We start from the raw sequence: 15,724 nt of genomic DNA, 5'->3' as shown, positions 1-15,724 counted from the left end.
ATGCCTCAGAACCAACACATAGGTAGGTGACAGGTCATACCAGACCCTGCTGTGCAAACCATGATCCTCCAGAACTCACATCTGGGCCCTGAAACCCGACTTACTTTTCTGCAGTCTCATAGAAGGCCATCTGTGTGCTGTCATCTTGAAAACCCTTTCACAGGGCTTCCTCCATGGTTATGGTGGGCTTCAGTTTGAACAGAGACCAAAGCACTGGGCTGGAATTCACTGGGGTCAATCAGGGTCCACAAGGTCACCCTTCATTCTCTTCTTCCCAATGTGCCCTCCTACCTTTGTTACATCTGCCCCATCATATTCATCTCAAAACATTGACATTGGGACTCCAGGAGTTGTACCTGTACCTTATGCCAAACATTAACACAAAGGTCTGCATTGGCCTTGTGATTTTACTTGTATTCTTGTGGTGTGGTGTTTTATGTACTGAATGTCTTTTTATCCTCCAAAATCCACCTGGTTGGAGTCCTAACCACCAATGTGGTGGTATCTGGAGATTGGTTTTAGTGTTTAGGAGGGTTAGATGAGATCCTGAGGGTGGATTCATGAGGGCATTGGTGGTCTTCCTGGATAAGAAAGATACACTGAAGTTATGTCAGTCATGTGAGAACACAGGTGAGCCAGTAATCTTCTCTAGCAAGGAGAAGAAAAAGCCCTCATGGGACTCTGGGTCACGCACCCTTCCTCCAGACCCCAGAACTGTGAGAAATGAATATGTAGGGTTTCACCAATCCAATCTATGGCATTCAGTAGGGCAACCCAAGCTATCAGAGACCGTGCAAAGAATGGCCTGGGAGCATGGTTACAAACTGGGGCAAAGATGAACATCCCCATCCAGAATCCAAAGAGAGTTTCCCCATGAGTGCCACATCACCTCAGGATCCTGATTGGGGTTCCAGGACAATGTGTGTGGGTGTCTGCAGAGTTCACCCTTGGAGCCAGTACCCCTAAACCCACTTCTGCTTGTGATGTTCCTTGTGCTAGGAGCAATCAGGTTCATGATGGAAGGTGAAATTCCTAGGGGAGGAACCATCTTAGAGAGACAGCCAACTCTAAATCCTGGCTCACGTTAGCTCCAGAACCTCCTCTGACCTTGAGTCTTCTATGTGATGGAGAAGATCATTGGAAACAAAGATTGATGCACTCACAGGGCTCTGATGGGCACCTGAGATGAGGCACATTTCATCTACTGGTGCAAGATCAATGTTCCTGGGAATGTCGGTCTCTCAGCTTGTCCCCTACCCGCAGGACCTCCCTTCCAATTCTCTACATCCCAGCCTCCTTTGTCCATTCCATGCTTTTCCCTCTGTCAGAGTTCCAGAGGAGTTCTGGGTCCCTGGGAAGAACACTCACACAAGGAAGCAAGAAAGTGCTCCCACATCTGGATTCTGAAGAAGGTGCCTGTGGACCAGGATCTTGAAATGCTGTCAGTGCCTGAAATCTTCATAGTTGCTCTGAGGTCCACTGGAGTCATCTGGTGGCACCATAGCCTGGAAGGTGGGCAGTGTGCCCTCCCCATACACTCCATCTGGTGATTGTTGGGCATTCATTGGGAAAGCAAAGGGGGCCGGGTGTGCAAATGGTGGTGATGCTGGGGGACTAAGGCCCAGGTGACAATCCCCCCCATGATTCCAGATCTGCCCACTGGCTGAGGCAGGCACAGTTGTTCTCAGTCCAGAAGGTGCTGGTGTAAATGAAGCAGGATGCTCCACACCCCCACAGGAGGCCCCCGGGACCCACCAGTTGAGGGGTGCCTGAGTGTGGGAAATGTTCTGAATATGAGGAGGCCCTGCTAACTTCAGTTCTGGCCCATGTTGTCCAATGGTGAACGGCCCATGCACATATGGTTGTCCAGGGTAAGCACAGCACCAGAGGGTTACCCATGGGAGATGGGTGCAGTCACCCATGGTGCCAGGGGCAGCTCCCAGAACAGCTAGTGTGTTGGCACAGGGGCAGCTGGAAGAAAGGGCAGGCCCCTGAAGGTGGACATGTTGCACCAGGATTAAAGTTCATGCCTGGTCTATGTGATGCAGTTGCTGTGGAGGCAAAGCAAAGGGGAGAATGGAGAAGGGGAAATGGCAGCAGGATTGAGCGCCCCCCCCCCAATTCCTTAGTCAGTGGGAATCTGAGGACAAATGCTCACAGCTAAGGGCCCTGTGGGGAGGGAAACTGTGCAGTTTGCAAATGTCCCTGAGTAAATTTCATGCTGTGTTCCCTTTGTCATAGTTCTACCTAGAGAAAACTCGTTCCCAGTACACCAGGATTCCCTGAATGCTGTCTGTGGACATGAAACCTCAGATTCCCTGCCTCTGAGAGGCCCCTGGTGCATCCTTTGCAGACACTCCATTGGCCTCCTAGGTGACTCCCTATCAATGGATAAGTTTAACTCTGCTCAGTGGCACCATGCCCCTCCCCATGCTCGCCAACAGGGTAAGGGAACTTCTCCTGGGCAGTTCTAGGCACTCCAAGGTCATTTGTGAAGATGACAGGTCCTCAAGATTATTGCTCCATCACTTCCTTATTCTTCCTTTTGCTTATACTCCTTGTATAACCCTCCCATTCTTTCCTAGTCTTGCACAAATAAACCAAAAAAACCCTGAATAAAATATCTTTATAGCTAGAGGCTGAGGAACCCTGAAGGTCACCCAGAAGCACATCCTGCCCAGAATGTGGGTGCTTATCCCAGAATTTCCCACAGTAAACACTAAATGGGGGACATATTCTGGCCTGCTGTGTCCCCAGTGTTCATTGGTCCCTGCCATGACACACAAGCTCTGTTCCCAGAGAAGAGGTCTGTATGATAGGCACTGAGTTCCCTGAAACCCTCTCCTGCCCTGACCAGTAACAGCTGCTTAGGGTCATGGAAGGTGATGGGATGGTGTGGACTGGGGCATTTCAGAGATTTTCACAGCCACTGGTTATGTAGATACTGGGCCTGGGAATTGGAGCAATTCTGTGGTCCTTTTCCTTTGAGCTCCCAAACACAGGAAGAAAAAATGTTACAGAGAACCAGGCCTGCACCAGCTGCCAGGTGTGGCCAGGTTGTCTGGAGCACATCCCTGTTCACTAGGTCATCATGCAGAGTGTAGTCAAGGAATGCAAGGTCCACCACACTTCCGTGCTTGTGCGTATTGATCAGGACCCCTGCCTAACTTCAAGTGACAATATGAGTAGGGCCCCTTCCTAACTGGGTGCTATTCTCCTTCCTGTCTTGGAAAGAACCCAGAATTCATCAAATCTGATCCTGAAAGAAGAAGGACACCCCCATGTGTTTCCTTTTAATGGAGTATCAAAAAAGGAAAATGAGAAAAGTCTTCCTGCCAACATGAAATAAAGGGCTGAGTCTACACCACAGAGAGTGGCCAATACCAAGAAGCTGTGAAAGAACTCCTCTTTCCATGAAAGTGATAACAATTCAGAAGACCTCACAGGGCCCCAAATCTATGTTGGTTGAAGTTTTCTGGGTTTCCTGACCTTCAGGAATCAAGGACACCAGCTGTTTGAATGGAAGAAGTTTTCCTGGGCGGGAATTGGCAAGATGCCCTGGACTGTGGCAGTTGGAGTGCCCTGCAGCCTCACCCTCAGAGAGTATATCACACTGCATTTGGGGTCATTTAGAACTCAACTGGGCCAGTTTTCTAGCTAAGAACATTTCTCATCACTGCCCACTTATGATCTGAGATCCTTCAGTTGAACCCCTCAAAATGATATCCCAAGCAGCTTCCATGTGTCTGAAGAATGGACACAGGTCTGTCTCTCCCATCCTCAGGGAGCTCAAACTGCCCAACACTGTGATACCATCTCTGACTGCCTAAAATCCATGCAGTGACCTGTGTCCATTCTACAAGAACACAATCCCTTGGCCTCTCTCCTTTCTGCTGGCCCCATGTACTTCCCATGTACTTCTATGTCTTAGGAGCCCTCCCCCACCCCATGGGCAGTGTCAGTCTTCCCTGGGTTTCCCCAGCCATGTCAAGTGTGTCCTCTTATGGTCTTTCCTTCCTCTACTTCTACTCACATGGAGGAAGCACTCCATTCAAATTTCCAAGGATTTAAGGAGTGACCAGCAGTCCAAAAACAAACCCTTGTCCCTCCAGGCTCACCTCCTTCTAAAGGCTAGGACACTGGACCCAGAGTCTCGCAGTGTCCAGAGTGGGAAACATCAACACAGGACCCAGAGAGTGACCTGGCTATAGCAGATGCTCAGGGTCCAACTGAGCAAAGCTTGAATGTAAACCCCAGTGGAATGTTGGGTCCAGACATTCTAAAGGGGGGAGGGGCTGAGGGCAGCAGGCCTGGGTAGGGGGCTGGGCAGACATTCCATGAAGACCTCTGGCAGGTAGGGAAGAACCTCAAGTTCACATCAAGTAGTTCATTAGTGACACAAGAGGTGTGTGCCTCTGGGCCATTTTGAAATAGTTTCTGAAATGCACAGGAGACTGGTGTGACAGGTGCCCCTCTATTCCAATGCCTCACCTATAATCCTTGTTTTCGCCCCCTGCTGGGCAGGGCCAGTGAACAGGGCTCTCATCAGCCACAAGATCATGGGTATAAACAGCCAATACTCTAAGCTTTAGGTTGTGGCTTGAATTCTATGGATATAATGTGTTTTCATCCCATCATGTCTGTAAAATGCACACTTTGGTGTTCATGAAATATTCAACATCTTGTTATAAGCCTTTTCAAAGGAACAGAGGGGAAATCCTTGATACTCAGGAACTGAAAACAAGCTTCTTTCATTCTTATTTCACTTGTCATGGCATTGATATTATAGCGGGCAGTTTTTTTTTTTTGTTTTTTTTTTGAATCAGTGAAATAATAGTGCAGCATGGATAAACATGTCTTCTCCTCATTCCACAGGTTTTTTTTTTTTCTTTTTAAAGTAATGTTATATTGTAACTAATGATGGAGAGTATATTTTTGAAACAAGGTTGATTTGGTAGAATGAGATAAATTTCGTGGCCCTTGCAAACTCTCTAATCAGTGCTTTGCTACTGAGCTTCACCCCATACCCCATGCAATCAGTTTTGAACTGTTTCAAAATGCTAGACCCCAGATGCATATAATACAACTAGCTCAAATCCAATTCGTGCAACGAGGCCATGAGATGAAGCCATGAATTGTCCTTTTGCCCTACCATGAAAGAAAAAGATTTCTGAACAGGGATGTCTACTTAATTAGGAACATAGGCCCAATGGCTAAAGGCTCTGTCTGCCTCCTGTAGAGCCCTTAGTTCTGTGCTTTTGGCAGTGTCACCTGTGACATGTCTTTGCCATTATATTTAGAGTGATACTAATTATCCAAATCCCCAGAGAGAGCATCAAGGGAGTAGATTTTCTTTTTCAATATATTCCAAGGTCATGTGAATCATGGTACACATTCGAAAAATTTTCAGCTAAAAGTATGCCATGTAGGAGAAAAAGAAGAGGATCAATTTGCTGTCTGCTGAAATTGGTCAACATTGCCAAGTCTTCATTAAACGTAGAAGAAAAACCTTTAGAGAGAACATTTGAGCATCTGTATCTATTGGGAGAGCTCTCCTTATGCAGTAATATGCGAAGGACAGTAAATCAAGAAATTTACTGTAGGCAAATTCAAGGAATGGGGTTTTCAGAGGTTGCCCAGACCTATAATTCTCTGCAGAACTGTTTCTTACTGGAAGCTACAGATGGACTGGGAGAAAAGCATACACTGATGTTTGGATGAGTGAATGCGAATCAAAAGGACTGAGTGCAAAAGGGGTAAAATCACCGGGCCCAAGATGAGCCTGTGTTTCAGGGTGGAGAGAATCCAAGTACTGCAGCAGGTGGTCTCTAATGCAGGGATGGCAGGTTTGTAGATGCACTTGCTGAATGGAGGGCCAGCCCAGAGGCTTTGGGACGAGGAGCCGCCTTTCCTAAGATACCCAGAAGCCTTCAGACTCCCTTGGTCTCCTTCTTGCAGGCAGCTCCGGGCTTCCAGTCCGCCCTGCACCCTTCGCGCATGCGCACGCCCTTGGCTGGAGGCGCTTTGGCGCTTGCGGACCGCCACCCAAGGGCTCCAGTGTCAGTTGGGGCTTTGGCGTCCGTTGGGGCTCCAGCAGGGCAAGGCGCAGGCGCGGGCGCTGAAGGCGGGTTCTCAACCGCCGGCGGGGCTCCCATGGCGGCGTCCAGACTCAGTCCCATAGGCCCCGAGGTACTAGACCCGGGAACCTCTCCTGTCCCCAGTGTGTCCCTGCCTGGTCCTGTGCTCCCAGGGCAGCCCAGGAGCCTGCCTTGCCTCCCCTGGGACGCGGGCCATCCGCACCAGACCCGGAAGTGAGTGGTGTGTTGTCCAGTGCGACCCCACGTGGAGGCGTTGTCCATCCATGTCCTTTGCAGGCTGTGTGGCGCCTGGGCTCCAGGGCACCTGTGCAGTGCTTGAGAAGCAGGGTCCCAGTCAGCAGGTCCTCGACTTGGCTCCTGTCCATGTCAGTCGAAGTGGTGATGGTCATCTTCTTGTTCCCTGTGAAATCTGTGAATGTTGGGGACCCTGTCAGCTGGCATCCGGGTTGTTAGCTGAAGGACGCTCTTTTCCCGTGATCTTAGCGACTTTGCACAAGGGAATATACTGAGCTGAGTTTGCTGAGTGAGATGTGGTCACACTGTGACTGACGTCCTGTCGTAGTTTGGCTGTTGGTGGGAGCCTCTGGACAGAGCACCTGAATGATGATAGGAGAACCGTGTGACCACAAGTCCTATGCAATAAAGAGAGTCATGTTTTATTATTATTGAATTTTGTGGTACTCACCTTTTACTTGAGTAAAGTTATGTGTTCTTTTTTGTAAATGTTCATTGGCCACTGGGGTGTCAGAGTTTGTTTTGGGGGATGCTAATACGTTTTGATTTTGCCTTTGCCTGCTGTGTAAGAATTGTGGGGTGCATGGTTGCATCTGACTATGTTGCAAACTTTTTTGCTTCTTGGGAATTGTGGAAATTTAGAGGCCATGAATTTTTGGTTGCATGTCCATTTTGAAGATGGTGTTCCTAATGTGTTATTTGCATTCATAGTTTTGGGTTAGTTATGTTTCAAGTTGGCTGGTGAGAATATGAGGTTTGTATGTTTCTGGATGGATTATTGAAAGAAAGTTGTATCTCTAATGAAAGAGTAGGACTGGTTATGTTTGGAGGGTATGGGAAATAATACATATAAACTCAGGGAGTTTGGTGTAGGTGTTTATATTTTGGCTTTAGAATATTTCACCTGTGGTTCTCTGCAGTCCCCCCCACCCCCGCAATGCTGCAATTTTTGTTTGTATCATGGGTTATTTGGAAGAGATATGTGTATGTGCATGTGCATATGAGCAATGTTAAGTAATGTCATTAGGTGTATTTTCGGGTATACAGTCGATTTTGGGAAATGCAGTGGGAATGTTTGGCTATTCAGGAGATCATGTATAGTTGTGGGTTTGCTTGTTGTTGTTTTATGGATTTTTGTATTTCCTTGTGTGAGGTCAGGTCTATGACTAATCTTGAGTGGCAGAATAAATATGTGTGATTGTGCAGTGTATGTTATTCTCCATTTTGGGAGATGGATAATTTATATTTTTATGAATATCTGGAAAGGTATGACTTTGTATATGCAGGTAGTGTGAGATAATAGGATATTTTCATATTTATATGTAGCTATTTGATGCTTGTGGAGATTTACATGTGTATTGAATTTGTAGTTACTAGCATTCCTTGGGTGTCTGTGGGGTGTTTTAGGAACAGAGTTGTGTGAAGTAAGATTGTGCAGGGGACATGGGTACAAGTATTCCAGGGGTCTGGCAGTTTTGGTGAATATCTTCTGGGGGAATGTATTTTAAGTGATGACTTACTAGTATGTAACTGGGAAGTAAGGCTGTCTGTATCTGATGGAATGCTGGGCTTGTGAATTTATGCCAAAAAGTGGGAATTATGTTTGTATGTATTACAGGTATGTAATATGCTACAAGTATTTCTTAGTATTGGGGGGGGGGTGTAGGAGCTGGTTTCCATTTTTAAAAATTAAAAGTTTTTAAAATTTATAAGTGGTTTGATGTATATTTTTAAGTGGCATGCTAGAGAATATTGTGGGTCTTTGGCATGTGTACTACTTTACATATATTGAGCTATGGGGTGGATGAATCATGTAAATTTATTTTCAGAAATGTGGTTGTTATATCAAAAGTTTATTGTTTGGAGAATGCTGGGGTGTCTACATGTGTGTGGAAATATTTGGGGATAAGGTTTATGTTATGTTCTGAAGATGTAGAATGTGGCAGTGTTTGAGAGAGGTCTGTATATTCAGGTATTGGGAATGTTTGTGTATATGTGTTAGTGTGTGGGAGTTATGTGTGTATTAGTCATTGTACCTTTGTACATGTGTTTGCTCTTCTGTCTGTATTGTTTTGGTACTGTGATTTGAGCCCAGGGCCTCACACTTGTGTAATTAGTGTTTTTGTATGTAGGCATAAGAGTGTTTGGGTATGTTTTGGATCAAGGGTCCTCTTTCTGTTTATTCTGGAATGTAATGTTTAGAGAGATTGGTGATGTTGCTTGAAAGAATGGTCCTGATGTTTGTGTTTGGTCTTATGTGTTTGAAATCTATAGGCTATTGATGGTCATGTGAGTATTTTAACTCATGGATTTTTGGTGAGTATTCTGGGGTTGTGGGAGGTTCGTTGTTTGTGTTTAGAAGTAGAGAAGCCATGTAGACTTGCTGGCATTTGGGAATAGCAGATTGTAGGAATTTTAGTGCTTTAGGCTTTTGCTTCAGTCTTGGCTGGGGATGGTGTGTGAGACAACTCGTGTATGCTAGGTGGTTTTCTGAAGTCTGTGCCCATAGTTTCACAGTGTGCATATGGACAGTGTGTCTATTGTATGTTTGTATCTAGCGCATGTGTATGTGTGTGCATAGTTATAGGAATGACGTGAACATTCAGGGTACTAGGGTTTTCTATTTTAGGTAGAAACTGGTAATTTGTCTATGTGTTGATGGTGCATGTGTCACCAGTAAAGGATTTGAGAATGTCTTCAAAAATGTAGGATCCTCTACTCAAACCTTCAGGTTTCTTGGCAGAGAAGAATTTAAGGCCCAGATTTAGGGAAAGTGAAAGAGCTTGTTTGCAAAGCAAAAGTACACACTTGAAAGGCTGAGTGTGGGCATACTTAGAGGCTGAGAAGCCTCCCAGTCAGATGGTTGGTGGCTTATAATGTTCAGGGGAAGTAATATTTAAAAGCAGGGGTTGAATATGAAGGGGGATTCTCTTGATTTGGGAGGTCTTTTGTGGAACCTTGCTCAGTTTCATTAGCATCTACTTATGCAACCAACGGGTGTATACGTACATGTGTTAAACAGCCTCAATAAGTAAAAAGGTGAAAATTAGAGTTAGGAATGTTTCTGGAGCATCTGCATGAGGAACCAGCCTGAGCTTGCTCAAGATTGTAGTCACTTTGTAGTTAGGTAGAATACTGGCTCTGGGCTTGCTGTCTGACCTACCTTGCTTGGAGTCCTCCTCTTTTTTTCTATCATTGACAAGAGGACATCATGAGGCTGATTGCTGGAGGATATGGCCTTGGGAGAGCTGCATGTCCCTATCACTTGAGTGAGGCCAGACTGGGGAAGGAGTGCTGTCAGGCAGAGCCATCCCTAATACTGACCCTCAGATGCCGTGCCTGAGAGTATAAATGCCTATCACTTTGAATTGTTGAATTATCCAGTGTTTGCTAGTCTACAATATCGGTTCACTAGGTAACTAGTACTCCCCAAAATCAATACACACCATAAGATCACATTTCAGGTATCAAGTGAAGAGAAAACCACAGAAATTGAAATCATTTTTGTACCAGGCAATGTATTCTTCCATTTGCACTTTTCCTCAAGCCTATATTTGTAGCCCTTCCCTTCTTTCTGTAGAGACCCTGTCCTTTAATTTAATTGCTTACTGATTCTCTCCAGAAATTCCATGTGTGAATCCATAATACATATATTTGTTTATTGTCTGTTTTCTTCTGTGGGATGAAATATCCATAAGAGGGATGGTCTTTCAGTTTCTCTTGGTGCTTAATAAGTAATCATTGAAGGAATCAAAGAATTCTGTCTTATGTTGAGTTCCTTGCAGTTCAGTCCCGGAGACAGTTTGGTAAACAGGTTTTTTGTTTGCTTGTTCATTTTTTTTTGTTTAAAGTAATATTCAAAGAGAGCATAATCAGGCTGAGGAGAAGTTGAAATATGACCCAGGCCCCCAAACAGTCTCAGCTAGCCTTATGTGTCAGTGGGGGATTAATATTGTCATTAGGGGTGTGCTCAGCTTTTTATTACCCATTTATCCATGAAACCACCCTAGAAAGTTGTAAGAGCTCTTGAGGGTGCTCTCTATAGCTGATGCAGATGTCAAGGGAGCTGACAGCCAAAGCTGTTTCCAGCAGCCTTCCCAGAAACAGTCACTTCATTGAGAATAGATCCAGGTTTCAGATGTCAGTATCCAACATAGTCTACTTCTGTTCAGCTCAAATTCATTACTTTCATTTCCATTCTGAGGAAGAAAAAAACAAATGTGTGTTTGTTTTCAGGATTGTGGGAGTTTTTTATGTATGTTCAGAGTGCTTTAGGTTTATATGTTTAGGTTTATATGAATGAATTTAGAGGCTGTGAGAACTGTGTATGAGAGGGTTAAAAGCTAGCATATATATATATATATATACACACACACACAATTATATATAATTTTCAGTTGTAAATGCACACAATTCCTTTATTTATTTATTTTTGTATGATGATAAGAATAGAATCCAGTGCCTTACATAAGCTAGGCAAGTGCTCCACCACTGAACCCCAGCCCTAGGCTCAGCCCCTAGCATATACATTTTTTGATACGAAAGAATTTCAGGAGAAAATTTGCTAATTTTTGTTGACCATTTTACGTCATGTGTGTGTTTTTTTCACTGTGTCCCAATAGAGTCAATGACTTGAGAAGTAGTTTGAATTAGCTTTATTAGCAACAAGTTGGCCTGATGGAATGGAAGATAGTAGGTCCTAGGTGGGTGCATAAGTTGTCTAGTGTTTCAGAAAAGTAATGGTCCTAGGTGGGTGCATAAGTTGTCTAGTGTTTCAGAAAAGTAGCCTCTTATGGAGTGTGGGCTGTGTATGTCTTATCTTATTCATGTGTGTCATCAAGAGTTCCAGTCCAGTAGGTCTAAACAAGACTTAAGTGATCAAAGTTTCTGTGTTAAAATTCTTGATTAGAGTAGTTTGTGGGTTTTGTTGTGGTCAACATTTCTTTTTCTTTTATTGGGGGGGTTATGGTTACTGGGGATTGAACTCAGGGGCACTCGTCCACTGAGCCACATCCCCAGCTCTAGTTTGTCTTTTATTTAGAGACAGAGTCTCACTGAGTTGCTTAGTTCCTCGCTGTTGCTGAGGCTGGCTTTGAACTCTCGATCCTCCTGCCTCAGCCTCCGAAGGTGCTGGGATTACAGATGTGCATCACCATGCCTGTCATGGTCAACATTTCTGGCAAGCATCTTTTCAGGTCTGACCTTCTCCCATAACTTCAGACTAGGAGATTCCAAGAAGGGAGGGTCTTGTGCATTTCTAGCTGGGTTTATAGTGTGCAGATAATCTGTGACAGACAGGGCCAGTATAAGCTAAGAGAATTGGATTTTCATTGAGTGAAGAGCTTATATGTTCTTTCAGGATGTTTCTTTGATTATAATTATTATAAGAGAGCCATTTGACCAAAAGGCATTTTGCAATAAAAAGATACATATTTTCTTATCAATTTTTGTGGTTCTCGTATATTGTGCAGTGAAATTGGTGATATGCTCTTATGTGGTATTGGTGGGCTGTTGGGCAGCCCTTGTATGTATTTCTGGATGCTAGGAAGATTTCCTTTCATTTTGGTGGGCATGAAAATCATGGGGTGGTTATTTGTATGAGAAAATGAGATGTTGTGCTTTTCCTGGAAGGATGGTAAGAATTCAGAGTGCTTCAGTGATTTTTACTCTTTTTTTGTGGGGTGCTGGTTTCCCTAAAATGTTGATATGCATTCAAAGTTTAGGGTTTGTTTTGTTTTCAACTTACCCATGAGAATCTGATAAGTATTCACCAGTGTGTGTGATGGTGTTTGCATGGCTGTTTGAGAACAAGGGAAAGTCATGGTGTGTTTTGTGAGACTGTGCAGGGTTTAGAGGATTTAGAGGGCTGTTGTTTATTTGTTTAGGCTCATGAATGCACCTTGGGATGTTTGGGTGTAATATGTGTGTTTGCATATGGGCTATGTTAATGAATGTGTTTGGGTATATATCTATGGGTTTGTCATGTGATTGATATTGTTGGGAAATGGAGGAGTGGTATTTGTATACTTGAGATATTGGATATACTTGGTTATATGGGGTTTTATAAAAAATTTCTTTTCTTTATTCATGTATGTGTACTTGCGTGCTTGAAGGCTGGTCAGTTACTAATTTTGTGAAGTAGTAGGATGAATATGTTCAAGTGTGGTGTGGAGTTTTTAGGGTTCTGCATTTTTATAGACAAGGAGTTATTCATATTTGGGAGTGTGTGAATTTGTATATGAAGATAGTATAATGTTTTGTGTATAATTTCGCATATTTGCATATTTTTATGTAATGGGTAACTGTGTAGAAATTAGATGCCTATGGAGAGTTATTTGTGTCTTCAGTTTGTATTAACTACCACAGCTCAGGTGTGTGTGGGTATATTTGTGTTGCATGTATCAGTAATAGTTGTGAGAAGGAGAATATTTAGGTGTCAATTAATATGTGTGCGTAAGGGACATGGCAGTTGATGTCTGATTTCTGGGGCCATATATGTATGAATTAGGAAGTTATTTGTAACTGGGAGGTGAGGAAGTTATTTGTAACTTCCTCAAGCAGAAAGTTATTTGTAACTGGTATGTGATGAAGAGATGACGTTGTGCATATATATGGGGGTTATGAGCATTTTGTTTATGTTTTAGGGATACATGATACAGCTATTTGTTGGCATTTGAGTAAAAACAAAATGTGTTTTACTCGCCTGTGACAATTTGGATTTTGTAAGTGAGCTTATTTGTATTTTAGATGATATTCTTGAGATATTTTTTGAGTCTCAGGCATGCAAATTGGTTTGTGGATTTGTAGATGGATGGTTGAATTCTATAAATTTCTTCATTGGGAATGAGGTTGCTAGGAGTATTCAAAGTTTATTTCTTTGGAGAATACTGTGCCATTTCTAGGTGTGGATAGGAATGTTTGGCTGGTCAGGTTGGCAGGTTGCATTCTGGAGATGTGGAATACTGTGTAATGTTTTAAAGACACTCTACATTCATGATTTGGATATATTTATGTGTCTCTCTTTCCTTTCCTGTTCAGAAATTATGTATATATTGATCCATAGATAGAGATTAATGTATGCATGTTTTTTTATGTGTTGTGGTATTGAAATCTCTGTCTGATTGCATGCAAGACTATAATTTTTGTGTTTTGTGTGTATGTAGGCACCCAAGTGATTAGGTGTATGTTCATGGATTTGTGGATGTGTGTATTTAGAATCTTTGTATACAGGATTCTCAGGAATTGTGTTTTGTATTTATTGTGGCATATAATTCTTGATGATTTTGGTGATGTTCATAGAATGTGTGGTCCTGATATATAATTATTTTTAGTCTCATGCATTTGAGAAATATAAATTGTTGGTGGCTGAGTGTGTTTTGAATTCATTGGGCTCTTGTGATGTGTACTCTGGTAGATGTGAGAGGTTCATTGTGTGCTTGGAAATATATTTGGATGTTATGGAATGTGTGTATTTTAGAACTGTGGGATTTCATGTGGATCTGTTGTGTAGTTCAAGAGATGACTGGTTGTATATTTTTGGTTTTCCAGAGTCTTTGCCTACAAGATATTCATTGGTATATATGAGCAGTGTATTTGTTGTACAGGTATGTGTCCAACTGATGTTGTACCTGTATGAATACTTGTAGGAATGTGCTTGAACATTTAGTTTGAATAGGGTATTTTTCTCCAAAAATTCATGTAGTAACAGGTGGTGTTTCTGTGCATTTGGGATGGAGATATCAGATGTTCATCTGCTCAGAAGCCATGAGGTTTATTTTTGTCTAGAGGTATTAATGCATTTTTGTTTGTGTATTTGGGATTGGAATTCAAGTTAGTACCCAGGGGCAGGTAAATTTTGAGCACATATTCTTTGTGTGCTGGAGTTGCCAATAACCAGCTATGGTAGCTGATGCTGCTCATCCCTTTCAGTTTGGTGTTCAGAAGCATCGGGTTGTTAGGTTGAAGTTAGTCTTGAGATAGATATATTTTGTACACTAAAAGTCAAGGCTTTCTTAGCTACCTCTAGATTATTTACCAGAATACTTCTATTGTGTGTGTGTGTGTGTGTGTGTGTGTGTGTGTGTGTACCATTTCTTATGAACAGGCATCTGTGTGAAGTAAATATATTCAGGCAACAATATGTTCATATCTTTTCAGATTGTGCATGCATTGTGAGTGGGGCATCAGGACACATCACAACAACTATAAAATGTTTGTGCTGCTTTGCTCTGCCTGAGACAGCCAGTAATGAAGATGCAGAGAGGTAAGAGAAGAAAGGCTTCATTTTTTCAAGAATCCTTCTTGTCAGAAATGAATGCCTAGCTCCTGGTTTCATCTTGCTTAGTGCTGTTTAGTGAAATGTATACAGTTTGTTCTCTCAGTCTTGGGAAGGTGGGCACAAGGGCATTTCACTAGTGTTGACAGAGTGTCCTTTAGAGGATCTGGGGTTGTGTGGGTCTTATCTGGGTCCAGTGGACATTGAGCCATCTGAATCTGTGAATCTAAGATAATGTGATTGTTTAGATGCTTGCATTCTGAAGATGTGAGCATCTGGTTTCCCTTCTAGTCAGAATCTGCTCTACACTTCTGCCCGTATCTTTTCATTTGGACATTTCCTATGACCTATCAAGGAGAAGTGCCCAGTACAAGGGTTAGTACTTTCAACTAACTCTATGGTTAGTCAATATGATAGAGTGAGGGTGTGGCGAGAAAGAACACTATGTTTGTAAATCCAAAAGAAGAGAGTGGAGGAAAAAAAAACTTTTAATTTAGGGTTCAGCATCACCGTGTTCCCTTGAGTCTCAGAGAAGACTTGGGATGAGGACTATTGAGAAAGGCAGGCACTGTTGTTATTGGTGGACTCTTTTAGATGGACTGAATGTTGTTTTTTTTTTTTTCCTGTGAGACAGATATGAGCTTTTGGGGACAAGGGGCAGATATTCTGGTATTGATTTTTAGTTTCCCCCAAAGATTCACCATTATACCTGTATTTCCCACCTGATGGCACTATTGGGAGGTGTGGGAAGCTTTTAGAAAGTGGGGCTCAGTTGATGAAATTAATTCACTGGGTATGTGTGCCTAAAGAGGTACTGGGATCTCTGTGCATTTCTGTCTCTATTCTGTTTTCTATTCTGTTTCTCTTTGCTTCCCAGGTCTCTTGAGGTGAGCAGAACTAGTCTCTTCCAGATGTTCTGCCTTGCCACAGGTCCAGAGGGAAGAGGCTCAAGCAATCATAGAATGTAACCTCTGAAATCATGAGCCGAAATAAATCTCTGGTTCTTTAAAGGTGTTGAGCTCAGGTAAATTGTCACAGTGTAGGAAAGTGATTAGGACAGCTTCTGTCCACATCCTCTAATCAAACCCATCTCCAATGTTTCTAAGTACCAGGAAAC

This window comes from Callospermophilus lateralis, unplaced genomic scaffold (genome assembly GCF_048772815.1).
Source record: "Callospermophilus lateralis isolate mCalLat2 unplaced genomic scaffold, mCalLat2.hap1 Scaffold_1246, whole genome shotgun sequence".
NCBI classification, from domain to species: domain Eukaryota; kingdom Metazoa; phylum Chordata; class Mammalia; order Rodentia; family Sciuridae; genus Callospermophilus; species Callospermophilus lateralis.
The sequence above is the reverse complement of the archived record's forward strand: the minus strand, read 5'-3'. Positions refer to the sequence as shown.